This window comes from Hemicordylus capensis, chromosome 4 (genome assembly GCF_027244095.1).
Source record: "Hemicordylus capensis ecotype Gifberg chromosome 4, rHemCap1.1.pri, whole genome shotgun sequence".
Classification (NCBI taxonomy): Eukaryota; Metazoa; Chordata; class Lepidosauria; order Squamata; family Cordylidae; genus Hemicordylus; species Hemicordylus capensis.
The window spans coordinates 48,175,659-48,202,998 of NC_069660.1; the positions used below are offsets into that span (position 1 = coordinate 48,175,659).

At 42.5% G+C, this 27,340-nt stretch overlaps 1 long non-coding RNA gene across 1 annotated transcript; it reads right to left on the minus strand.

The window, feature by feature from the left end:
* Positions 1–79: 79 nt before the first annotated feature.
* LOC128323679 (uncharacterized) lies at positions 80–27,331 on the minus strand. The gene is made up of 4 exons (XR_008306421.1): positions 26,549–27,331; positions 22,754–22,849; positions 2,092–2,180; positions 80–292 (listed from the first exon to the last, which is right to left on the minus strand). It is a non-coding gene; the product is annotated as an uncharacterized LOC128323679 (long non-coding RNA).
* Positions 27,332–27,340: the final 9 nt, after the last annotated feature.

Sequence of the window (27,340 nt, forward strand, 5' to 3'; positions counted from 1 at the left end):
TGCAAGAAAGGGCGAGCAAAGGAATACATGCATATTTTTATTGTTCATTGGTTCAGGAACAAAACTAGGTTATTCTGCTGTTAGCTTCTGTGTATGACAGTTCACTGGAAACACTTGAATCAGATAATTGGAATCCAGCTCTCCTGTTGACAACAGTACTATGAAGAAAGGAGCTGAATATGTAGAAGGAAATGATCTAATGGTTTTCATCAGTTCTTCGTTGCTAGGGAGAACGCTTTGTCATTTGTCTGTGTCTGAGGCAGCCCATTCCTCGTCATGGGTATGCTGTTGTCTTCATAGAGAAACCACATAAAGATAATGATGAGGCAGAAAATGGAAATATGGTTACAAGAAGTCATTCTGTTGTTAGACTTGATCATGGGAATATGCCAACACAGGTCAGGATCACAACTTATCATGTCTTTGAAAATGTTTGAAAAGGTGGTTTGAGCTCTTGTTTTAAGCAGGGCTAGGTGATTTGTGCACCAAAACAATAAATTGTGCATGAAATAAATTGAGAACATTTGCCAATAATTCCTTGTTTTCATTAAGTTATTCTGTTTGGGGGATTTAGGCCAGGGGCAGAGGGAAGAAGAAGACAAGAAGGCAGATGTGTATGGTACTTCCACACATTTTCCTGAGTCTTGGAAATCCTCCCCCAAACTCCTTTTTCTTTCTGGACATTTGGAAGACACCTTTAGCACTGGTTGCTTCCATGCCAGAGACAGGGATGGATAGATCTCTCAGTTTCCATGCCTTCCAAACTTTGCCCATGCTACTTACATTTCTATTCCACTAAAAATCCTTGGATTTTTATTTTTTATTTTTTTTAGCCTGCTTTCCAGTAGACTTATGAGATCACCCGGAATTCCATGTGTGTGTGTCAGTGTATCCGTACCCCACGCTCCGCCCCCATCAACTTTGCAATGCCTGGACCAATATGAACCAAATTGGGTACAGTTGTAGGGACACATAGGGACATCTCAGCGGCATAGTTTGTGATGATGTCATCCACCTCAATTAAAGATGACACACAGGTAAACCTTTGAGGCACAAGTGGGCTAACATGTGAACCGCTTAAACAATTTGAACCAAATTTGCTACAGCTGTAGGGACATATAGGGGTGCCCCAATGGCATAGTTTCTACTGATGTCATGTACCCCAATCCAAGATGGCAGACGCATGAACATTTGAGGCACAAGTGAGCTAACTTGTGGACTGTCTAACCGATTTGAACCAAATTTGCTAAAACTATAGGGACAGATAGGGACACCTCAGTGGTGTAATCTGTGATGATGTCATCCACCCCAATTCAAGATGGTGGATGCATAAATGTTTGAGGCACAAGTGGGCTAACTTGTGGACTGTCTAACCAATTTGAACCCAATTTGGTACAGTTGTAATGAGTGATACATTGGGACACTTCAATGGTGTAGTCTGTGATGATGTCATCCACCCTGACCCAAGATGGTGGACGTGTGAACATTTGAGGTGCAAGAGGTCTAACTTGTGGATTGCCTAACCGATCTGAACTAACTTTAGTCCAATTGTAGGGATAGTGAAAGGAAAGTAGGCAGATTAGTTTTTACTAGAACAACTTGTTAATCACTGGGGGGAAACAACATATTTAAGTGCTTGTTTAAATACATATAGTTTCGGGTATCTACACATATTTCCTATTCAAACAACTGAGCCAACAATACATTGTGAAGTACAGATTTAAATATATATTTCCCCAAAAATGTACAGAATGCATAGAATCTATAGACATATGATTGGTTGGGGAGCAGGAGAAGTCCAGATGACTTCTACCATGTATTCCATAGCAAATTTTGGCAAAAGAAGAAATCAGTAACATCCCTAACCTTTTAGTGCTGCTGAGACATTGTTTTTCCAAAACTAGTTGGAAGCAGAATTAAAAGGGTGGTTCTACACAGCATTCAATACAGTGCTGCATTATTGATCAATGCTCTTTCCATTGGCAGGATCACTGTAATGCTTATTCACAAACAAGTTCTATTCAACAGAGGACCTTTCCAGTGTTAATTAAATATTTCCTCTTTGCATCTTGAGTCCATTTTATTACTTACTGTTGAGTGGGGCAGTAGAATTACTGATGAAGCACCTGTTAATTGCCTCCTATAACCTCTCATAACTGCCTCAAAGCCAGTTTCTGTTCCTGTAGGGAGAGGAAGGCTTTGTTTAATTATTTTCTCTCACTTTGTTTCTGATCATTTTTAATAGTAAAATACCATTTAGTTCAGACAATTTGTTGAAACGGAAAGCTTTCAATTAAATGCCCAGAAATCATTATATGCATCAATAAAACTTTGCCTCTCTACACTGGACAGGCTGGTCTTGCAATTGAATTTTAAAACTTTAAAATTCCTACAAATCATGTCTGAAAAAGGGGGAGGAAAGCACAGAAAACACTGGACTATAATGGGCTGACACTGAAGTCTGAATTCTCCATAAAAGGTGAGTGAATAAACTATGGCAATTCTAGGCTATACTATTATTGTGGAAGCAATCATTAAATGAGAAATAAAGAAGGAAAATCTGATGTCCTCGGGGTGTATTTCTCTGTGTTATTTTTGATTCAGTGTCCTGAAAAATTTCAGAAAACATATACAAGATTAACCAAGTCCAATGACTTCCATTTCTATCTACTCTGGCTGCATTCTCACAGTCACAGTGATCAGGGCAGTGGTTCCCAAACCAGGAGCCTCCAGATGTTGCTGAACTACAACTCCCATCAGCCCCAGCTACAATTTATTATGGCTGGGGATGATGGGAGCTGTAGTTCATCAACATCTGGACGCTCCCAGTTTGGGAACCACTGGATCAGGGTTAATAAGGAAATTAGGGTTGCTGAGTCCCACTGAGCTAGTGCTGAGAACGAAAATTTCCCAAACAATCCTGGTCAAATTGCTGTGGTTAAACTTCATTTAAGCTCCTGGATAAATGCAGTTTAACCACACAGTTTGACCAAGATTGCCCAGGAAACTTGCATTCTCAAACCAGCTCTGTGGGGTTCAGCAGTCCTGGTTGATTATTTAACCAGGATCACCATGACTTGGAGAACACAGTCCGGATAATTGCTCTAGAAATTGTTAGAATGGAGTGTCCAAAAGGTTAATGACTTTTGGAGTTATTAGCTTTTAATTAATTTTAGAAATATCTTGACTCCATTGCCTCAGGATCCAGAGTGCTTCTTAAAAATGCAGTGTATAGGGCTGCTCAACTTAGGCCCATCAGCTGTTTTTGGACTACAATTCCCATAATCCCCAGCCACAGCAGTCAATAGCCAGGGACTATGGGAATTGTAGACCAACAGCTACAGGAGGGCTGAAGTTGAGCAGCCCTGGTTTATAGTAAGTGGCTCTGCTCATTTAACTACGTCTTCACTGAAAATGCTGTGCTGCAGTTTGGTTCTTTATCAATGCATAGCTGAGCCTCAACTAAGTGGTAAAAAACTCCACTTTTAAACTGATGCACCTTTCTGGTCCTCACGCTACCAAGTGGTTACATGGAATGTTGTGCAGATCATATTGTAAATGCTGGCAACTTACTATGCAACCAGATGGTTCTGTAGATTGTGGCAGAGTTCTTAAAGCTTCAAGTACGTACTGCCCAAATTCAGTATTGTTTTAGGAGGAAGGTGAGCCCATAAAGGAGACAGGTTCTGGGGTCGAGGTTCGGGCCTGAAGGTGGAGGAGGAAATGGTTTGTACTCCAAGGCCGGTGGGGGTCATAAGGGGAGAAGCAGGGTGGAGCCCCACATGGCAGGTTGAACCTGGTGGAGACGCGCTCATGGCTCCGGAGACACAGCGCGACTCGGCCCACCCAGTCCCACCTTGCCCTTGAAGAAAGACTGTTCTTGCAAACATTTCTACACAACTCTTCTAGCGCCCGTTAACGTAACGGGCTTCATGTCTACTAGTAGAATTATAAAAGCAATATGGGAGGTTGGTATGCAAAACAAATGTACATTTTTTCTGTCCTAGTGAGAAGATCTGAAAATGTTGGTTCACATTTTCAGTGTTGTTAATGCTGAATTGTGGTAAAGTTTGCTATGGAAGGTACTTTTGAGCTAGCACCTGTGACATCATCTGCACACATCTCCCCCATTCCTCAGAGTAGACCTGAAACTATTCTTTAAATATCTACAAGATTTTTAAGGCACAGACAGCCCACCTGGTGCATAAGAGGAGGAGCAATGCTGACATCTGAATTCAACTGACTGGTACATATACAAAGGGCAGGTGCAAAGTTGAAATCATACCATGGGTGAAGAACCCACTATGACCACTGTCAGAGGCTTATGTTAGTCTTCACTTTATGAGAAAGAGCAGAGCTGTGAGCCCATCTTTGACTTCTGCAAGGACTTGAGCATTTTGTGTGTTGATTCAGCAGTGTGAGTTTAAGCCCATGATTATCCTTTAAAATCCTGTGAAACACTACACATTTTCTAAACTAAGCTCCCTAAATTGTTACCATTTCCTTTTCCAGCCCAAGAGGATAAATGAATGCACACTGATAATCATTTAATTGCCTTATAAACAACAAGCAATTAGCACTACTTAAATGCTCCAATGGCACAAATGGCCTACTAGGAAGACACGATAACAGGTCATTAGATAGTGGGGTTATATAATGGAGAGCCAGACAATTGAGAGTATAAATACATTTCTGTTTCTTGCTGTGCTACTGAGTGCCATGCAAACAGAAGTTATTTGTCTCTTAGGCTCTATAACCAAATACCACTGGATTGAACACCACCAGTGTTATTACAGGGTAGTGTAAGTAAATATGAACAGAGTTCCCATTGTAATGTTAAGGGAAACTGGACAGGTTGCAGTGGGAGGTGGATCCCTGTCCATTTCTCTTCCTTGATTGAACAATGGGGATGGAAATACACAAGACATCCTCCTTTCTGCTGCTTAAGTAACAACCATATTGCAGAGGAAGGCATCAAGAACAGCCAACATCCTGACCAGCCATGCACCTGCACACCAGGAAGAAGCCTCTCCACTGCAGAAAGCTTCCTAAGCTCCGCAGCAGTTGGTGCAAAAGGGGGAATGATTTTCGTCAATCTCTCCTTCCATCAGAAGAACCTTGGACCACCCTAAAATATGTCCCTGAGCATCTTCATGCGGCCCCAGGAACATATTTTGGGGTAGCAAAGGGGAAAGAAAGATCAGCGAAAACTGCTTCCCCTTGTGCAATAACTGCTGCGAGACTCAGGAAGCTCTCTGCAGTGCAGGAACCTTTTTCCCATGTGCAGGCACAAGTCAGGATGTCCACCAGTCATGGCAGATCCACCCTACATACACTTCTTGGAAGCAGGAGATATAAGAACATGGCAAGAGATGCAGAAGCTATCTCTCTCCTTGTGTCCCATATTTCCAAGCAGGAAGCCATAGACTGCAATTGTTTCTCTCAGCCAGAGTCCAGGCTCGGACTGGCCCACAGGGCAACAGGGTATATTTTTGGTGCTGCGCCCCACCTCCGTGCTCAGCAGCAGTGAGCAGTCCCAACTCCCACCCGGGCACCTCCATCCGCCCTCTCGACAAGCTCAGGAAGGAAACCCCACTCATGGATATCTGCAGTAGCAACAAGTAAAAAGAGGGTTAACTTGTTGCTCTCCCAGCCTTCATGGTTCGTCTGGAGGCTGGAGGCTACTCCCGAGCTCGGCGTTTTCCAGAGCCAGGCTGGCTGTTGGGTTTGTTGTCTCCCTCAGAGAAGGACAATAAAACTTTTTTTTAAACCAACCCTGTGCGGGGGGTTTTCCTCCCCGCCTTATTAAAAATATTTATATGCTGCATTTTAGGAACAAAGTTCTCAAGATTCACACAGTTTTTCACATAATGCATAATCAACTTGTGGAATTCTCTGCCACAAGATGTGGTGACAGCCAACAATCTGGATGGCTTTAAGAAGGGTTTAGGTAACTTCAAGGAGGAGAGGCTATCAACAGCTACTAGTTGGAGGGCTATAGGCCACCTCCAGCCTCAAAGGCAGGATGCCTCTGAGTGCCAGTTGCAGGGGAGTAATGGCAGGAGAGAGGGCACGCCCTCAACCCCTGCCTGAAGGCTTCCAGCGGCATCTGGTGGGCCACTGTGTGAAACAAGATGTTGGACTAGATGGGCCTTGGGCCTGATCCAGCAGGGCTGTTCTTATGCTCTTAAAATGACTAAAATAGCAAAATATGAGAAAATGGTTCTTTCTCAGTATGTTTCCCCTTATAATCATTACTATTTTATTTTGCTTTGTGTTCGTAACAGTAGCTCATATATAAATAACTTACATATTGTCTTTTAATGGACTAAAATACTCCAACTTCTTGCAAATAGCTTCACAAATGCCTAAAATGAATGTTAAGCATTTCCCCTCCCCCACCAAAATGTTTTTATACACTTGCTTCAAAATAAGACTTTGCAAATCAGATCACAAGAAACTAATTTTGAAGACTTCCTTGCCAATGAAATTGGGGTAACTTCATATATGGCATTCTACTGACCTGTAAGAGATCAAATGGGCCTGCTTGCTGCTGTGCTAGGTGTAAAAAAATGCTATTTGAATTTGCTTCTAAATGTACATACTTAAGATTAGAGTGCATGTGGCTAAAAGTCAACATGTACATATACTTTATTATGACACACATGCAGGGGTGTAGCTATAATTGAGCGGGTGGGTTCAAAGTACCCAGAGCCCCCAACTTCTGAGGGGTCCCCAGCTCCAACCTTCCCTATTTTCTTCATTGTCTCCCTCACTCTAAGGGGCCACCAGGGAGAGGGGTGAATACAGGCCCCCTCTCCCCTAGCTACGCCCCTACATACATCCTGTTAATCCAAAGAGTTCAGGGTAGTGTACATATTATCTGTATGAGTTAGTAAAGAGAGAGGGGTGGGAGAAAGACTGGTCTGCTTACTGGTTTGGAATGATCTGCCAGCAGGGTGGGGTGGGGAAACCAATCCTCCAGAAGACCTAGGAGTTTCCTTTTCCCCTCTCCATCCCTTCTCAGATTATTTGGTAGAATGTGGGGTTTGGGGGTGGGTGAGTTTCTGGTGATTTGTTTTCTGCTGAAAGGGGATTTTAATTCAATTTTTCAATGTTGTGTTTTATAAGAAGGGCCTGTGAAATGCTAGTTTCCTCACTAAAAAGGCTTATTTTCCAATACAGTAACTGTATTCAGACATTACACATGATGTTGGTACATATACATGCTTTTGTGTGAATAACTGTGCATGAATTCATTTAAAAAGCAAACTTTGATATAGGCCCGTCAAATCCACAGTACAGACAGGACTGGAGATGTATTGTCATGTGCTGAACATAATGTATGAATATCTGCAGGTATGTGTGTGCAGAGATTGTACATTTGTTGAACATAACATGTTGAGTAGGACTTGTTAGGTGTATTTGTCCACTTGTCTGCAAGAAGATCTATTTTGAATAGTTCCTTTCTAATTTCTGTCTTGTGTTCTAGGGGTGTTTTGCTATAATGTAACTTATAGTGCAAAAATGCATGTTAAGATGCTACTCAATTTAGTTGTGTTTGCATAGTGATAGCAAGTAGGTCCCTATTTTCAGCAGTGAAATGTGGGAGGGTATGGAACATAAGAAGACATCATCCTGTGTATGGGTGATTCCTCTGTATTGCAGGATTAACTGATTTCATGAAAATAAAAATACAGAGTCCTGCCATCCTATGTACCCAATTTCAGAACTCTAAGCCCAGCCATTTTGGAAATGCGGGGGGTGGGGGGTGGGATGTACTTTTTATGAAGGCAAAGGGCTGATTCCTTCACATTGGGGTGGAATGATGGTCCAAGGGGGTGGGCATCCATTCCAGAAGTTTCTGTAACTTTCTGCCATGAAACAAGTCTCTTTTTTTTTTGAAATTTTAAAAAAATCAAAAAACCAATTAAACAGAAAAATACTCCCATCCATTCTGCCCAAAACCTGGCGCCCTCCCCACATACATTCCACCACCCACTCAGTGCCCCCAGTCTGGCCCTACCAGAGACAGCCCTTTTTTTTTTTAAACCTATCCCTAATAAAGGCATTGTGCCTCTTTTTGGCTGTTTAAAACCCCATGAGTGTGAGTTGCTAGAACCCCATCGTTCTTTGGGGTCCAGTTTTCTCCCCAGGGTCTCTACAGGTGCAATCTCTAGATAAAGAGCAAATATTACATGCATGTGTATGTAAAAATCCACAAATGAACATTATGGTATCATGTAGTGCATCATTTTGAATTACTGATAACGGACTGGAGGACAGTTATTCAAGCATATTCTTTAACCTAAACAACAAAGATGTTATTGACTTTTAAACCTATTGCAGAGTAAATGAATACAGAACACAGCCCATGGAGTAATGGAGGTAGGGATCTAAGCAATATGAAAATGGGGCATTATAAGTATGCCCGTTTCTATTTGTGATATGTTGGAGGTTATGAGAGGCACTGGAGAAAATTGAGAGGAGAAACTATGGTTCATAGAGGTTTCCCCACACTCTTTTTCCTGATCTGAGATAGGAAAGGGTGATATGATACACAGCTGCTCATGTCTTGATCAAGGACATAGGCCATGACCTGGTGGTCAGCAAGGCTGGAGTGGGCCCTAAAATTAGATTTGAAAATGTGCCCTCTCCTCCAGCCACAACCCCAGATGCCGGCCATGCCCTTGACACTGACACATCTCTGTCAAGGGCGTGGTCAGCATTAGAGCACAGACACATCACCTACTGGCCTCTCCCAGACTGCAAATCCTTCATTTTCTGGCTGGTGGTTTCCTGTTTCTCCCTTGCTCGGAGTGATGGAGAGAAAGGAAGCACCCAGCTGCTAAGCACTTGCAGGAAGCACTCTCCAGCTGGGAGATGCTGATGGGTGGCATGACCAGGCCCCAGTGCTGGGCACATTCCTTGCACTGACATCAGAAGCATGCTGACACACTGGCATCAGCAGGTGGCATCAGGACATGGATGAGCCATCTGTCTGCCTCTTCTAGCCAGCGAGTGTGCCATTCGCTGGCTGGGTGCTGGAGGCGGGGGGACAAGGGACCAGCATTTGCCCCTCCCTACTGAACTATAGCTATGCCCCCTTTTGAAGAGAATGCAGTCAGGAGCTAAAACATGTCTTGGGTCTATGGTAGAAGAGCAGTTTCCATCTGTGGTTGCAAATAATAGTCACCACCACTGGGAAAGAAAAATCCCCTCTGAAAGTGCTTGTGTTGATTTGACCCTCAGCATTGTTTTAAGAGTCTCCTATTTAGTTTGGTCCCCCTCTCAGTACTGTAATCAAATCAAAGTCTAACTTAAGCTATCTTTACCTTCTAAGGAACCCGTCTGAATTGCTGCCAGCTGAAAGCATGGTGCTTTTAGTTAAAATAAGCATGCAGTTCAAATTCCCCTCATCAAATATAGATGAGACACTTTAAAAAAAATACAGCCTTGCCATTAGACCATGAGAAAGAAAGAAAGAAGCCCAATTTGTTTCCAAGGGTCTGGCACTGAAATGGGCTGTGATTACACAAGAAGGAAGATGTTTCTGAAAGCATTAAGCTGATCTTAAATGAGATGACCACAATTTATTTTTAAAAATGAAAAATGGACAGTATATTCTAGCCTCTCTAACCAAGGCCTCGAAAGCAATGTTGCTATGAACATAAGAATGCTACAAGCCAGCTATACATGTGGTAACTTTTCTGAAGTTGCTTTTTGATCTTTTGATATTGACTCTACCTATCACTGTGAAACAAAAATCACAAAGCTTTGTATTCACTCATTAATTTTTGGATGTTAAACCAGAAGTGACTGAAAAGTTAACACAAGGATAACTGGTTTATAGAGGCTAAGTGTTCATTTTGTTTTTTTGATCCTTTGACTTTCAGCTCTTCCTACTGCTATAACAAGAATTGTCTCATCTAACTGTAGACACAATTCAGTCAACCTTACAACACAGCCCTATGCATGCTTACTCAAAAGTAAGTCCCACTGCATTCAGTGAGGCTTACTTATAGTGGAATTCTCATGCTCGTCATTTAATGCTCTTCGTTTAAACCAGATTTGCTCTTCAGAAATACAAAAATATGTGTTATGTATCCTAAAGATAAAGCTCTGATTTCTTTTTGTTTCTACAAATCCAGCCAATTTTTTTTAATGCATCATAACACAACCATTAGCCATGATCACATGTCTCCTGGTATGGCCAGCAACCCTGAGTACCTGGACCTGCATTTCTATCAGTACCATCCTATGTACAAATTATCTCCAACACATTCACTGTTTTTTGTAGATGCGCACACAAAGTGTTCAGATGTCCAAAGGCTTTTTCCTCCCCTAGAAGTAGCTGGGTGCTGAGCAATGGAAAACTATCTCCCCCGCATCCCGTTTCCTGACCCGGATTCAAATTCTAATGGTGTTTTTCAAATGATGTCAGTGACCACAGAACACTGTAAAGGGGTGGAAAGAATACATAAGGGGCACATTCAGAAAAACTCAGTTAAATTGTGCACTGATTAAGAATGAACACTTATTATTGTAGTTCATCATTGGTATCTTAGTGCTTAATTACAGTGCAATGTTATATTCCAGATGATGCAATTTAATTAAACTCTAAGCTGAGCAAACTAAATAAAATTTAATTAATGTGACTCCTAAAGGTCCCTTGTTATGTCTCCTAAACGTACAACATATTGCAGGTGCAAGTGCCATTTCCCTCAGGAGACCTCATTTTGCTTCCTCAATATCGTACCGGATAAATGTGTACACCCCCCCCACACACACACATTAGTGGCGGGAGGCTGCTTTAGTATGTGCATCATGGAAAAACAACAGCACTGACTCTGTATGTACAAACTGTGTCAAAGCAGTCAAACTGACAGCTTTGTTTAGCAGCAATCCATTAATTGACAACTGGATTTACGTGGCTTTCGAAACCACTGAGGGCTCATTTGCCTTATCACTAACAAAGCAAATGTCTCCAGTCTGAACAAAATGCTCAGATGAGCCACTTTAAGCTAAACAACCTCAAATGAGCTGTGACATATTTAGGAAGAACTCATTGAACACAATTTTATAATAAGGGAGATTGCTTTCATGCGCTGCTAGATTTGTTATGCAAGCAGTTGAAAAATCAAACATGGAGAAGGCTGCATTTGCCAGAACTCTCCTTATGTTGTTCGCAGTCGCCTTCTTGTGCTACATTTGAAAGAATTAATAGCAATCTGCATTGGTTAAAACACAAACACCCTCTCCCTGCTCCATGTCACTTCCTGCGGTTAGAACCATTCAGTGGACAAAAACGTCAGCTTTCACGTAACATGTGAACAATGTGGAGCATGGTTATCTCCATGCAGTAGTTCACCGTGAACCAAAGCATAACATGTAAATAAGCCTCAGGCATAAGAACAGCCCTGCTGGATCAGACAAAAGATTCATTTAGTCAAGCATTTGTTTCCAACAATGGCAAACCAGATGCCTCTGGGAAGCTCACAAGCTTCCTGGTGTTTGTCCCCTGGTGTTTGTCCCCAGCATCAGTTATAGACAAGAGATACGCTGCTTCTGAACTACCTAGTGAGAGTGCCAGACTCAAACCACTGAGCCACAATGTCAGAAACAATCAAAGAGAGCTGCTGCTCATAACTCTTTTATTTCTATTGTACTTCTCATTTATTTCCCTGCCCTTCTACAGTATCATCTTCTATGTCAATATTAAAACTACTCCAGAATAAAATATCAAAACAGATTAAAACCACCAAACTAAGAGTTTTGTTTATGAAAAATAAGTAGATGCAGTAGTAGCAGCAATGAACAAACAAAACAGCACAAAATAGTTCCCATGTTAACACTGACAAAAGGCTTGAAAGAATAACACAGATTTTACCTGGCGCCTAAAGATAAACAACAGATTCCAAACAAATATTGCTGGGTGGATATTTCATAATCAGGGTGCCACCACAGAGGAGCTCTTGTCCATGGTGCCCATTTGACTAGCCTCCAGGGATGGGGCCCTGGAACAGGGCTTGAGAAAATGGCCTCAGTCAATGAGTAGGTTCATCCAAGAGAAGGTGATCTGCCTTGAGATCTCCTTACGAACTAGTAAAGAAACATGCTTAAATGGGGTGTTGCATGTCTTCAGATTTCTTCCTGATGTCTATATGAAGAAAGTCTTCTGCTGCTGGGTGGAAAGCTCAACTCCTTTTTCTTCAAAAGCATAGAGACATCAGTCCTTCCACTCTGCCTCTCACTCTGGCGTGGTTGATTTTCCATTCAAAGCAACCCCAAGGCAGAGTGGTTGTGTTTGTGCTAGCTTGACTGATTTCTTATCCAAAGTACTTGCATGTCAGGGTCTCCTGCTTGGAACAATCATCTCCTTCTCTGGTCCAGATGGAGCAGAAGATGTTGACTGGCTGTCAAAAACTGCTATGCTTTGTGATCTCCTAAGCAGACCACTATTGCCTTCTCCATTCCACAAACTAAAAAAAAAAAAAGGTGTGGGGTGGATGGGTGGGAATGTCCTTGTGCCAGACTGAATGGTTGGATCAAATTGCTACATTTCAAGATTTCCTGTATTGAATGTGATCCTTCACTCCAGACCAGGCCTAGCATCATATCTCAACTAGTTGTCAAACGTTGCTGGGCTTTTTGTAAGGGAACTGCTGCTTCAATTATAGGGCTTGCACAACCAAATTAAGAATGTTAGTGTCAAAGTGTTAATCAGACATTGTTGCATGCTATTTCTGTGGGGACCTCTTCCAAATACTGCATCGAGCAGTTGGCCTGCAATTAAACCATCATCTCTCAACCCAAACTATTACTCAGGGTCATTGTGAGAATAAGCATTATGTAAGTGCATATTACAATGCTCTGATCCCTTGGGATAGGACAGGAGGATTTGTTTTATTTTACTTTAAGAAACTGAAGATCCAGATATTTTTGCTCACCTCTCACTACTGAATGGGAGGCATGGTGTGCATTCTGCTGAGTGCATTCCAGGAAGGACCAGGGATGTCAGCAGTGCTGTGACTGGCATTGCATTTAACTTGTCCTTAAGAAAAGAGTAAACTACTAGACTAAGACAAATCTCTTTTTATAAACCCTTAAGTTAAGACACATATCCCCATATCAGCACTGGCTGCTGATGCATTAGCATCAGCTCAGACAGGTATTTAAGACAATTCACTCATGCTCTTTTCACAGCAATTTTCATGTCACAAAATCAACAATTATTTTGCATCACAGCGATTTTCCTAGAGGAAACATTTTCTAGAGGAACATTTCTCGACTCTTATTCCAAGCAAAACATGTGGAACTCCACCATCACAGGAAAATTTGATACTTATAACTGTCAAAAGTAAGTGTAAAGGACATAACAAAACAGACAAGTTGTTCACTGATGGCCCCTTAACATGACAGTCTTCATACACAGTCAGTCAAGTAATATGAGAAATAAGTAGATTTGCTGAGCTACTATGTGGGGTGTGCTAACCCAATGGAGGAAAATTCAGGGCACATTTTATCCAAGCTAATTTTAAGCTTTGTTTCCTAGTATTTCTGAAGTGCCTTAAAAACTGTGCAATCCAAATCCAGTGTTTTTGTCAAAATAACCTCACACAGTTCACTAAGTTTAACTAGTCTGCAACATCATCAGCAAAGTTGTTACAAAAGCAGGTGTGTCAAACAACTCTTACTTATTTTAACCATCTTTCAGAGAAGCCCAAAGGCCCTTTATTGTAATGTCTAAGGTTGTAATGTCAAAGGTTCCTGTCTAAATGATATAGAATCTCTACACAAAGAAAACGCAACATATCTTCCTTTTCCATCTAGGTAGTTACAAGAGCTCCACGCCACAGGACCCAAAGACCTTTAAACCCTGCTTCAATGCAAAAGATCACAGCCACAACCCCTAGGAGGCTGAGCATTAAGGCTAAAGAAAATGAAATCACATTCTCCCAAGTTTCACAGCACTAGGCACTGTAGACAACATTCATGCATGCAACTGCCATATATCCCCATTTTTAAAGTTGGCACACTGATAACATTGGTTTCCTTCTCCCCTTCTAAAACATACCACTAAAATGAGCCACAAAGCAAATGGAATTCAGTTAATTTTTTGGAGACATGTAAAATCTTCCCATTGCAATGAGAGTTCTTTACATTTTTTAACTCCTTTTCTTAAACGGCAAGAAACCACATTTTTTCAACACTCCATGCAGACAGTGCTGAAAAGCAACTGTTCATTACAGTAAAAAACCTGGAGATTATAAATAATAGAATTATCATTATAAGTATTTAATATAAATACTTATATAAATATAAATATTTAATGTGCCAGTAATGCTATACCTACATGTACCATAGAGAACACTCTTCTTCATTTTTATATCTTAACTTATTTGCTGAATGCATGCTTGTTAAATATCATACACAGCATTCATATAATGCTTTCAAGGTTTAAAGCACTTCACATGTATTAGGACAGTTCATGCAATCATAATAAGCATAGGAGAAGCCTACAACCCTAAATCAAGAACTGTGCATACTCCTGTTTGCCAATTGTCTGTCAAGATCGGAGGCACTGTCCATGCTCATGTGCTAAGCAGCAGCTGGGTTAGAGAATTTTCCAGTTTCCCTCATTCAGCAGCTGGGTACAGCTACTCAGTAGGAGGGAGCCCTCCCAACCAGACTTAACCTCAGTGGCACTCTTACCCTTGGACTTCGGGGTCATAGTCCAGGGCCTCCACACCCCCTGGGGGCCCTCAAATCCTCTTAAGTCTGTCCTGGGTGGTGTGGTCACTGCTGGCCCACACTGTGCTGGGCAACCAAGTGTGATTGTGACCTGTGTTGGGTGCTTTAGAGACAGAGGAGGGAGTGGGGAAAGAAATATGTGAGATGGGAATACAGTTGTCCCTCACCAACCACAAGGGTTCTGTTCCTGGAAAACCTCACGGTTGGTGAATCTGCGGTTGGCAAGGCATAGGATTACATTGTAAACAGAGGGTTAGGGGAATCATGAGTGCCGAAGTGCCTAAAAGCCACAAAGAATGTTTTTAAAATCCCCCTGACCCCCGTAAAATGTCTTCTGACCCCCAGAACAGATCCCCTGACCCCCGAAATGACCCTGTGACAATGGAAATGACCCCCAAACCCCCCAAATTGGCCCAAACTTCCCCCAAATCACCCCTGACCCCTGTAAATGATCCCTGACCCTCAAATTGACCCCGTGACCCAAGAAATCTGCCAAAAAAGGCCAGAAATTTTAGGAAATGGCACCAACCATGAATACTCAAGTCATGGCTGGTGAGGGGGGTGACAGTTTGCCAGTCACGGATACTCAAATCCATGATTGGCAAACCCACAGTTGGCAAGGGACAACTATGTTATAGGTCTGGGGAGAGGAGCTCCAAAGGCCTTTAGGTGATGATGCTTAACTTGCAGCAGGGCAGGGCTCCAAAATTACCTAGGTGCACCTCTGCTTGTCCTACCCTAATTATGATCGTGTAAACTGCCCTATTACTTTGTTGTAGCTGTTACAACAACCTTGTAAGGTGAAAAATATTATCCCCATATTTCAAGGGGGGGCTGAGAGGGTGGGAGTTGCCTTAGGCCACATGGTGCATTGATGACAGAGGCATCATTTAGACCAGGGGAATTCTGAGTCGCAGCTTGATCTCTTAGATACTTTGCTACAGTAACTCTCTCTCTTTTCCTGTGTTAAAAACAACAGACTACATGAACTGCCTGATTTTACAGTACAGCAGTGGGATGTCCTGTCATTTGTAAAGAAAGCTGTGTAATGTTCTTTTCTCTTTAATCTACAATGACATAAATTTTTTTTTAAAAACTGCCTTTTTTGAACTGTCTACCTTGGCATTTGGCTGTATTTCTTTTTCTTTCATTATGTTAGTCAGGTGCTAAGTAAATAAAATCAATTCTGAACTTATAAAAAGCAATTGAAAATGTCTAGTCTTTTATAGCAAAGACTCTGTTGTGGCAGCCCACAATGCTTCAAACAAAATCAATCATCATTTCACCCTGCTCTGTGTGCTACTAAAATTAAGGATTTATGTTAGACTGCTAGGGGAAATTATTTTTAGAGAACCACCTTCGCAAGATTTTTACTGTTCATAAAATCCTTGTTTATGGTTTCCTCCCATCACAAGCAATCTCCTCCATTCCAGCATGAATTATAGATATTAATGGATGATCCCGATTTACATACAGTTTCCATCTTAATGGACACCAAAACTGCAGCAAAGGCAACAAAACCACTTCAGGTAAATGGTGTACAGTAAACAAGTCATCATCACCTTAAAAACATAATGAACCAAAAGGTGGTTGATATAATAATTACACAGTATCCTCTCCACGATCCCTACTGCTTTAAGAAATTTGCATTACTTTATCAGCAGTGCATTTGTAAGAGAAGAATGCCTGAGTTGGATAGCAAGATGGTTGGAAAAAGCACTTAAATGCAATGTGGCCTAAATATTTTAGTGATTATTATGACCACTTGAAAGCAGCAGATTCAGCATCCAATTTTGCGTATGTTGTATTAAGACCTATGAGTTCTTGCTAGAAATATATGATACATAATAACAGGTATGATCCAGGAAATGTAAAGCACTTTTAAGGCTACATGCTTATATCCATTTACTTGGGAGGGAGCCCCACTGAATTCTGTGTGAGTAGATACTGGATTGCACATCCCATTGATTTCCGTAGAAGAGTTAAACAGGTGCAATAAATCACTTCCACTTGAACGTCCTTAACTTTTGGGTCATTCTCAGTAATTATTCTTATAAAGAATGAGTCCCACCAACAGAAACATGGTGTCCCCTTCTTCAAGGGACTCCATTATGTTCACCATCAGGGCTGAGCTGTTGCCTGTTCACCTGAAATGTCCTGTTCATCCAAAGATAATCATCACCACAAAATAGACAGCAGAAATTTCATTTTCTCTAACTTTTCATGGCATCATTATAAACATAATCACCAGATCACATGATGTAATCAAACTGCTGTAATGAAAAGTAAGCAACCCTACAACTGGCCAATTTCTTAATACCAATGCAGCTCAATTTCCAAGTACTGTATCTAACATGGCTGAAGTGCAAAGACATTCAGTAGAAAAACACCTAAGCTGTTTTTCAGAAATGTATAAAGGTTGAATACCAGTACGCTTTTCCTTCATCCAACAAAAAGCAATACCTATTTGCCTCTCAGGTGTTAGCTACACAAACATAGCCCAATCCAAACTATATGCACTGGGAAGGAAGTACCATTGAGTAGAGTGAGACTTGCTGGTATGAACACTGAGGACTGCAAACCTAAAAGTAATTCTAGGTGATCAATTTATAGAGCAATAAATAGGTTGAATGTGTACAGAGTAATAAATGTGTTGAGTAGCCTCAACAAATGCCTTTCCTCAACAATAGCACATTTAAACAGAGTCAAACAGCTATATTTGATCTTTCAGAAAATGTTTCTCTCTCCTCTCCACTAGAATATCAGTTGCTTTTGTTGGCATGGATTTAATTGCCACAAGTGTTATGGGCAGCTATTAGATTGTGCCTAGGGTATCAAGTGACCAGCTATACAAGTTACTACCTCCATATTACTTTGCATATTTTAGTGTGTGTGTCTCTGTCTGTGTGTTGTGTCCCTGCGAGATATCAGGGAGCAATTCACACACAATTTGGGTTTTTCAATGCGTGTTAGAGTGTAGCCCGGTTAATATCCAGGGGCAACTTCGAATTTGCAGTAAAGCCTCGCAGAAAACCCATGGTAAAGCCTGCTGTGTGAAAAATACCCAGGGAATCAGGAAGAATAGGGGCTGAGGCTGGACATAGCCAGGTTAGCTGCTTGAGCCTATGTGGGCTCAATTCTTGGAGTCCTCTTCAAGCAGAGAAGAGAACAGCAGCATACAACTGTGAACCTTGAAATCAGCAGGCAATATGAAGCCTCAGGAGGATTGACTATTAGAGATGTGCAGACAGGTTTGACGTCGAACGTGTTTGATGTTGAACTGGTTCGGTTCGACTGTTTGGGGGTCAAACCAAACCACCCTGACCCCGGACCAAACCCTCCAGGGGGGATTAATTAATTAATTAATTAATTATTCATTTTTTAAATTACACTTACCCCCTCTGAGGGAGTTGTTCGAGGCAACAAGGGAGTTCGCGGAGGTTCCCTCTCCCCCCGTCAGCCTCCCTTATGCCATAATTCGGCCACTCGTTGGCCTTTCCCCCTCGGCGCGGTGGCCACTTTGGAGGCTGCTGCACCTGAGCAATGGGCCTCTCCGTGGCCTGGGTCACCCTCCGTAGCCCAGTCTGGCTTGGGTCCAGTTCAGACTCGAACTGAACTGGACCAGCCAGTTCTATGCATACCCCTATTGACTATGTGTGATATAAATACTATATGCTTGGCCTTCTACCCTTGCCTGGCCAGTGAAGCAGTAGCTTTGGCCTGCTACTATTCAGACCCCAACCTCTGTGACTGACCTTTCTCAGAGACTTGGGCTGTAGAGCATGTGCCTGGATTTCGGTATGGCTACCCACAGGCTGCAAGGCCTATTTCTCATATTACAGCAACAGAAAACTAATTTTTCTCACTGAAATAGTTGAAGTATATCTCCTACCGTGCAATGTCTACTTCACACAGGCATGATGAAGCATTTGCGTGTGTTTTGTCCTTTAAAAATAGCCTCTTTAGCCCCTCTTCTGTAATGTTACTGCTCTGCATCTCCTGCTCAAGATCTAGCAGCTTGAAAGAAACAGAGAGTCTTTTGCTTCCAAAGTATCTAGTCCTCCCGCTTTGCTTTCCAGTCACATACTTCATGTGTTTCAAAAATACTTTAGTCAACTTTTAGAATTCAATAACTGACTTTGATAGAGAAATTACTGTTCCAGTGTATGGTAAATGACAATGGTCTAGAACACTGTTAAATTTAAGTCTTGAAAATGAACTTTAATAAAATGTGCTCCAATAATGTACTGTGACAGCTTTTAGAGAAATCAGCTTCAATACTCTGATTCTCCCAGGAATGCAGTGAGATATACTCAAGCAGCCTTGAGCCATGGAATAAGCAAGCAGACAGCTTCATGATAAATGGTCCTAGAAACCTAAATTACAACTGCACCAAATGAACAATATGTCCAAATTATTTGGTGGCTTTTTTGTTGCAGAGACAGCTGGCATGAGCGTAGCCTGCTATCATCTTGGTCTACAAACCTACAGTGACACCTAGTGGGCAAATACCCAGTCAAGAAACAACCCAGGCCCTTGCTCAGAGGCTGCTGCAGGCTAAATGTCTCTCTTCTAAACAACAGAGCAGATACATCAAAGAACAGCAAAAATGTCAGGTTGCCTACCAGAAATGCAACACTTACTGGAGCGAGGCAGTATTGGGAGAGGAGTAGCAAATAGCAAGTGGAATGTGGAAGGAGGTGGCATGATCCCCTTCCTTTCTCAGATTTTCCTAGTGCTAGAGTACTCGAATTATTGCTATTATGTATATATATATAACACTATCAGTATACATGGCCCTTTACACAGTGAGATGATGATGATGATGATGATGATGATGATAAACAGGCCTCTACCCCAAGGACTTTACACTCTAAAATTTGACAGATGGGAGCTTCCCAGTGGGAGCTTTCCTTCTGGGGCACATAGCAGCTGCAAAATGCCTGATCTAGATTAGGACCACATAGGTGAAGAAATTATTTTTTAAAAAACCATTCCTCCTCTGCAGTATCAGGGACCCACACATCTGCATTATACACACACACATGCACAGAGACCCCAAACATTCAATAGGTAATGAGGGGAAATGACACAGACACAGGTAACAGATGAATCGGTTTGGTGTCGTTATCTACCTGTGGCCAAGTTCAAATGTGACACCGACGCCCATTCGCGTGTCAAAGCAGAGTTGAATAGGGCAGAGGTTGAAATTTGTGTACATCCAAATGTGCGAAATTGTGGTTTTGTGGCAAAAGTGATTTGTGGTTTCCCTCACCAAACTCCAATTTGAACTTTTGGTTTGTAGTGAGTTTCGCTGCTCCAGTCTGAGGTTTGAAGGTGGCAATGTTGCATCCGAATGCAGATACCACCATAACTGTGGTTTCGTGCTGTTTCTGGAACTGTAATCATAGAGAGGGTGGCCCAGACCTACCTAGGAACACACTCACTCCATGCCTGCTGTGCTTCTCACTGGCCGAATCTCTGAGCATTTGCCCTGCCCCCTTGCCTCCACGCTCCTCAAGCCATTGCCTGGCAACAGGGACACTGCCTTATCCCATCCCAAGTTTCTAAGCTTGTCAAAGGGAAAGGTCACACAGGGGCATGCCCACTTTCCACTGTGTCTCTTGTTTTCCACTCTGGCAAACAGAAGAGAAAGGGAATGGGAAGGCAAGAAGTGCACTATGTGTTTTGGTCTCCAAAAATGAATCAGTAAAGAAATTGAATAAATTTCCCTTTTTCCTGGTGTGATGGCCCCACTTTCCTGGGATCACTGATAATCAGGGCTTCCCTCTACCATGATTCCCCGCAGCGGCCAATCTGCATACACGGCAACTCCGATCCAAACCTGGGAAATTTGAATGAGAATAAATATCTATCCCTGGTCCCAGTTTTTTCTCAGTCTGCCCACCCGGTGCCACCCAGACACATGGAGCAGCCACTACTCCTTGGAAGTATGAAGGGGTTGCCTGGAGAGGAGGGGGTCACACAAGCGGCAGCCCCTTGATTTGGATGGCCTACCTCATGAGAACGCAGTCCGACAGGAGGACCAAAACTCACTGAACCTCTGGTCCTCCCCAGTGGACTGACCGTCTCATGAGAGGGCTAATCTGTTGTCGGCAAGCTGACACAGGGGCAGGAGTGCTCTTGGGTGTTCCTGGACTGCTTTGCTGGGGTCTGCCATCGCAAGAGCATCCTTGGTCATAGTGGACCAAATCCCAGGGTCCTTTGCCCTCCCCCATATACATATTCCCTCCTAGGTAGTCATCATGATCCCTTCCCAGAGTAACAGAAAAATGGTGCCCCCCTGCATTCCCCCATTGCCAGCAATTGTGCTAGTATGAGACTGTGTTGGTGACGAGGGCAGCTGTGCAATAGCTGTTGGGAGAAGGGCTTGGATGCCATTTAATGGGATTTAAATGCCCTTTTCCTGCCAAGGGTGGGAGGTCCATTCCGAAAAGGCATGAACGCACCCAGTATGCTCCCTTGAAAAGCTAAATCTAACAATAAAATCATGGCTAATGGCTGCCGCCCCACCTACATTCCGACACCTTGCTCAGAGTCTGCAGCCAGTGTCCGAGTCTGGTGACATGAGCACCACGGAGCTTGCTGGGAAGTGGCCTCGGCAGACCAGGAAGAGGGAGGGGCTCCCCTGCCCTGAAACCGGAGGTTGCCAGGCCACGGTTGGATGGACGTCTGCGATGCTATTCAGTTACAACAATTAAACTTAGGTTCATCTCAGGTTTGCCATTACATGTGAATGGGGCCTGAGTGCCTAATTAGTTCCAGTGATACATTTAAATTGGATTGCCTGTATCTATTCTGGCATGTGCAGCATTTGCATGCCAGCACTGCATAATGTTGGGCCTTGAAATTTGGTTTTTTAATGTTGCACTCATAAGTGCAGCTACTTGGCTAAAACCTGACACTGGCTGCATAGTATCCTTCACGAGTGCTTTTTATACACACACACTTTGCATTTACTTAGCATTTCTATCCATCCATCTAACCATACATTTATACCTGGCTCTCTACCACTCAAGAGATTTACAAAACAATATCAGCATAATACATTCAATAAAACAGCATTATTAATTAATTATTAATTATTATTTAACATATTTTATACCGCTCAAAACTTACATCTCTGGGTGGTTTACAACAAAAAATGCCAACAGAAAAGTTAAAACATTAGTTAAAACAAATAAATGACAACAGAGAAATTAAAACTTTGGTTAAAATAAAAATGACAGCAAAAAGTTATAACATTACAACTATTTAAAACCTTAAAACAATATTTTAAAACAATGTTAAAACTATTAAAATGGCATTCAATTAAAAGGCTGGGTGAACAAATGTGTCTTTAAAGATTTTTTTAAAATTGTCAGAGATGGGAAGGTTCTTATTTCAGCAAGGAGTGTGTTCCAAAGCTTTGGGGCAGTAGCTAAGAAGGCCCTTCCCTAAGTAGCCACCAGATGGACCTCTCCTGATTATCTCAATAGGCAGTGGGGTTCATGACAAAGAAGACATTCTCTTAAATACCCAGGGCCCAAGCCATTTAGGGCTTTATAGGTTATAACCAGCACCTTGTATTTTGCCCGGAAACATATCAGCAGCCAGTGTAGTTCTTTCAATACAGGAGTAATATGATCTCTCCGCGATGACCCAGAAACCAACCTGGCTGCCGTATTCAAGACCAACTGTAGTTTCCAGACTATGTATAAAGGTAGCCCCACATAGAGTGCATTGCAGTAATCTAGTCTGGAGGTTACCAGCATATGTACCACTGTTCTGTGGTTGTTTATCTCAAGAAATTGATGCAGCTGGCATATCAGCCGAAGCTGATAGAAGGCACTTCTGGCCACTGCCTCAACCTGGGACACCAGGGAGAGGCTTGGATCCAAAAGCACCCCCAGACTGTTCCTTCTGGGGAAGTGTGAGCCCATCCAGAACAGGCAGATCAAACTCATCTCCCGAGTTTTCAACCCCGCACAATAAGTACCTCTGTCTTATCTGGATTCAGTCTCAGTTTGTTATCCCTCATCCAGTCCATCATCGCCTCCAGGAAAGCATTTAGGCAGGTTATGCCTTCTTGTCCCTATGAAGTTGACATTGAGAAATGGATTTGGGTGTCATTTATTCATCATTATAATGAATAACATACAGAATTGGTACCCTGCAACACTACAAGCATCAAGCAAAATCTAAGCAATCGGCAGCCTAACTTATAACACATCACCGTCAAAAATAGCTTTTCAGAAAGCCGACAGGTTCAAGCCCCATAGGGCCTCAGTGGGTAAGGTGTTCCATAGGCTGAGAAGAAGGAAGGGTCTGCTTTGTTCCTACCAGATCTTATCACCTTTAACATTTGATAGAAGAAGCTCTTATGTTTCTTTTTAGATTGTAAGCTCTTTGTGGACAGGGATACATCTTATTTATTTATTTCTCTGTGTAAACCGCCCGGAGCCATTTTTGGAAGGGTAGTATAGAAATCAAATGAATGAATGAATGAATGAATGAATGAATGAATAAAAGGAGCTCTGAATAAGGATTTCCAAACAGATGTTAATGGGCTTAGGTGGGGGCACTCCAGGAAGATCTCTTTCAGAGGAAACTAATATTAGAAATGATGCTGATCCAAGAAACAATTTTCAAAGAAATAAAAGAATTGTTGTACCTCCTCCCAATATTTAGAGGTAAGAAAACACCATGTGAAAGCAATTCACTTCCAAGTCAGGGAGAAGATAAAAAGATGTTGACTTCAAAATAATGGAAAATATTTTCTTTAGGGAACTGAGTATCTATTCTGGAATAAAAAGCACCACTTGCTGATTGTATGTAAGTAATAGTAGAAGGATTAATTGCCAGTAGCTATGTATATAGTATCCAAGACACAAAGGGATTATAACTGTGTGTCTCTGTTTGATATAGAGCCTTCTGCCCAGTGTTGGATCTGCAATTGCAAGCCAATCATCTTATTATTAAACCTAAAAAAAATTTTTTTGCAGAATTCTTGAGGAAAAGGGTGCTCACCATTATAAAGCAGTTATCACTAATATTGGAGATGCAGTCTTTTAAAAAGCTTTATTGTCCAAATCCCTTAATATTGTAGGCATTTTAAAATGTTAGCATATAAACCTACTCTATCACTTCATCAGTTAACCATCAGATGGCAGTAGTTTAAAGAGCTTTCAGAAAATAAGGGTTGTTACTGTGTGGGATATTTCTGTGTAGGATAAGAAGAATTAACATTCCATAATCAAGTCAGCTATGAACACACATAGTTGCTATTATGAATATAAAGGAAAGCACAGTGGAGAATTTGTTTTGTCCCCAAAAGATCTTGAGCCATGTCTAAAAAGGATTCTTCAACAGATACAGTTATGTATAGGGGATATTATTGGATTCATCATGTTCTACTGAATCATTTCAGTGTTGCCACAACACAGAAGAGCTGACAAGAGTGCCATATGGGCTACTTTTACATCTTCAAATTGGTTTAGGTGTGTCTTCAATAAAATAATGCTATGAAAGGTTGGTTAGTTGGTTTACACACAGGAAGCTGCCATATACTGAGTCAGACTATCTAGCTCAGTATTGTCTTCACAGACTGGCAGCGGCTTCTCCAAGGTTGCAGGCAGCAATCTCTCTCAGCCCAATCTTGGATAAGCCTGGGAGGGAACTTGAAACCTTCTGCTTTTCCCAGAGCGGCTCTATCCCCTAAGGGAAATATCTTACAGTGCTCACACTTATAGTCTCCCATTCAAATGCAACCAGGGTGGACCCAGGGGACAAGTCATGCTTGCTACTACAAGACCAGCTCTACTCTCCAATTTGTAATATTGTAATATTATCTATAAAGTTTTTATCCCGCCCTTTGACCAAGGAACTCAGGATGGTGTACATTAAAGTAAAGTGTGCCATTGAGTCAATGTCAGCTCCTAGAGACCACAGAGCCACTATTTGAGCTCAAAACGGCTGTTTCAAGTGTTTTGAACTCAAAATGAAACACCCTTAAAATAAAGGGCCTGTTTCGAGCTTGAAACAAAAAGACCCCGTTTCGAGCTCCAATCATTTTGTGTATTCCAAGCGCCATATTGGAGGGCTGATTTCCCATTGCTGATTGGTTTCCTGGCACTGGCTTCCAATTGGCTTGCGATCTCCTTGCTTCTTGGTTGGTTTGTTATTATCCATATCAAGTGTTGTAATGGGCAACTGTGCCCCCATTGAGTGGGGGAGGGAGGGAGGAGGGGAGAATACAAAGGAGAGAGTTGCCAATGTATTTAAGGACCTAGGAGCCAGAGATCCCTTACAGTGTACCAGTGCCTCTTGAAGAGGAAGGACATCAGGAGACAAAGGACAGCAGACTGCAGCAGCAGAGGAGAGGAGAGTGGTTTTGTGTGGCCCTGCCTGGTCGAAGCAAGAGAGAGAGAGAGAGAGACAGAGTGCATGTGGCTTATCTGTCTCTTTCCCCCACTCCTTTTAATTTGCAGTGCCAACTGCTTTTCTTTTCTTTTCTAAACTATTTGTAATTGTACCAGCAGTCCCAGTGGCTTTAACTGGGTGCTGCTTAGAATATTTTTCTTTTCTTTTGTGGATTTCTTCTTCTTCTTCTTTCTTGTGGCCAACCAGCTCCAGTGGCTTTAATAACTGGGTGCTCCTGTGCTGACTGTTTTTGTATTTCCCCCCCTCCCTTTTGCAGCCCCTGGCTACATGTCTTTGCTGCTGCTGTGTGCCTGAATTGGACTGCATTTATTTTATTATATTGCAGGCTGGTGTGCTGTGACTCCTGTCTGGTGCCCAGCCTGCCCAGGCCCTCTCTGTTTCCCTGGTGTTCCTTTTTTGTTGTTTTTCCAGCTTTTTTATTGTTTGGGTGGGTGGGTGCCCGGCTGGTGCTCACCTGCCCTCTCCCCAGCTGTTGAGTCTCGGCCCCTGTGCCTCAGGGAGCAGCACTTGGCCATACTCCAGCAGAAGAGACTGAGAGAAGATGCCAGAAGGTAAGCCCCCCTTGGTCACTGGTCAGGTTATTAGAGAACATAGAGTTCTTAATCTTTAAATAGGGCTGGGCTTGAGGAAGGGGTTTTAGGTAGGCACTCGGACTATAGGACAGGAGGGTTGGGTTAACTTAGGAAAGGCCACATTAATCCCCTTCCCCTTTCCTTCCCCTCTGCTCACCTCATTGTTGCTCGTTCCCCTACAAAAGCCCCCCCCATTCAGGATTAAGTCCAAGTTGCCTTTTCTCTGATTGGTTCCAAGACCAACTGTTCTAAGGCACAGTCATTCAGCATATCTAGAAGTTGGACCTCTTTGTCCTGACCTGACTGTGAATTTACCCAGTCTATGTGTGGGTAATTGAAGTCACTCATTATTACTGCCCTGCCTCTCCTTGACGCCTCCCTGATTTCCTCCTGCAACTTCCAGTCACTGTCAGCGTTTTGATCTGGAGAGCGATAGCACGTCCCCAGCAGCACATTTCCTTTCAGGCCTTGTATTGTCACCCACAGGGTTTCTATGGAGGACTCTGGTCCTCCTAGGTTTTCTAGCTTGTTAGATTTTCAACAGAACTGAATGCTTTTAAGCATTCCTCCAGCAATGGTAGAGCCAGATGACCACTGTTTAATGGAAGACAGGATGCACCGTTAACTGCATGAGGACGGATGGACTGGTGTTGGATAGAAAAACAACAGCCTTCTATGCATTCAAAGGTCATATGATCTCGAATGCATTCTCTTTTAAAATATAAAATGCACGTTATAAACAGTTACAAATGCAAACTGGATTCTAGGTTTGGCAATACCTAATGTGCCTGCAGAAGCACCTGAACTCTCGGCTCCAACACGGGATCACCTACTGAAGTTGTCTTGCTGTAGAGTCAAGACAACCAACTACTGTTTAGTCATCAAACTTTGTCTGGGTTCCTTTGTCTTTGGCAGGAAAAAAACTTTCAACAAACTTCTTCACATTCAGAATAAGTAATTTCTGGAAAGTGGTGCCACAAGGTTCAGTGATGGTCAGTAGCTTAGGAAGCTTTAAGAAGACTGGGATTAGGCAAATTCGTTAAGGCTAGTCTCTATGATAACTAAACGGCGCCCCCATGTTCAGTAGTAGTGTGTCTGAATTCGAAACACGGACTGAGGACAGACAACATGTAGCTGTGGGTGTAGCTGTGTTGGTGTAGCTGTGTTGCCTTCATGTCTTGCTTGAGAGTTCCCCAGAAGCAACTGGACGGCTGCTGTTGGAAACAGAATGCTGGACTAAATGGGTCTTCTTAAATCTAAATGCTTCGAAGGCATTTCTGTTTCATGTATGTTCTTTTTATCACCTTCCAGCAGTCTAGACTCGCCTTGCCTTCTACGATCAACATGTGCAGCGCTCCCTGCTGGGGAACGGTCAAAACTACAACCTGCGGCACAGCCGGTCACCTCCTACAGCCAGCGTTGGCCTCAGTACGGACAAACCGTACGGCGCCCTCAGCCGGACAAACCGCGCGCACCCTATTTTTGCGACTAGCAAAGCCAAGGCGAGCTCTCAGAAAACTGTATAGAGCTTCGAACCTCTAGGAGCACACCAATCCGTTCGGCTCGCGTCA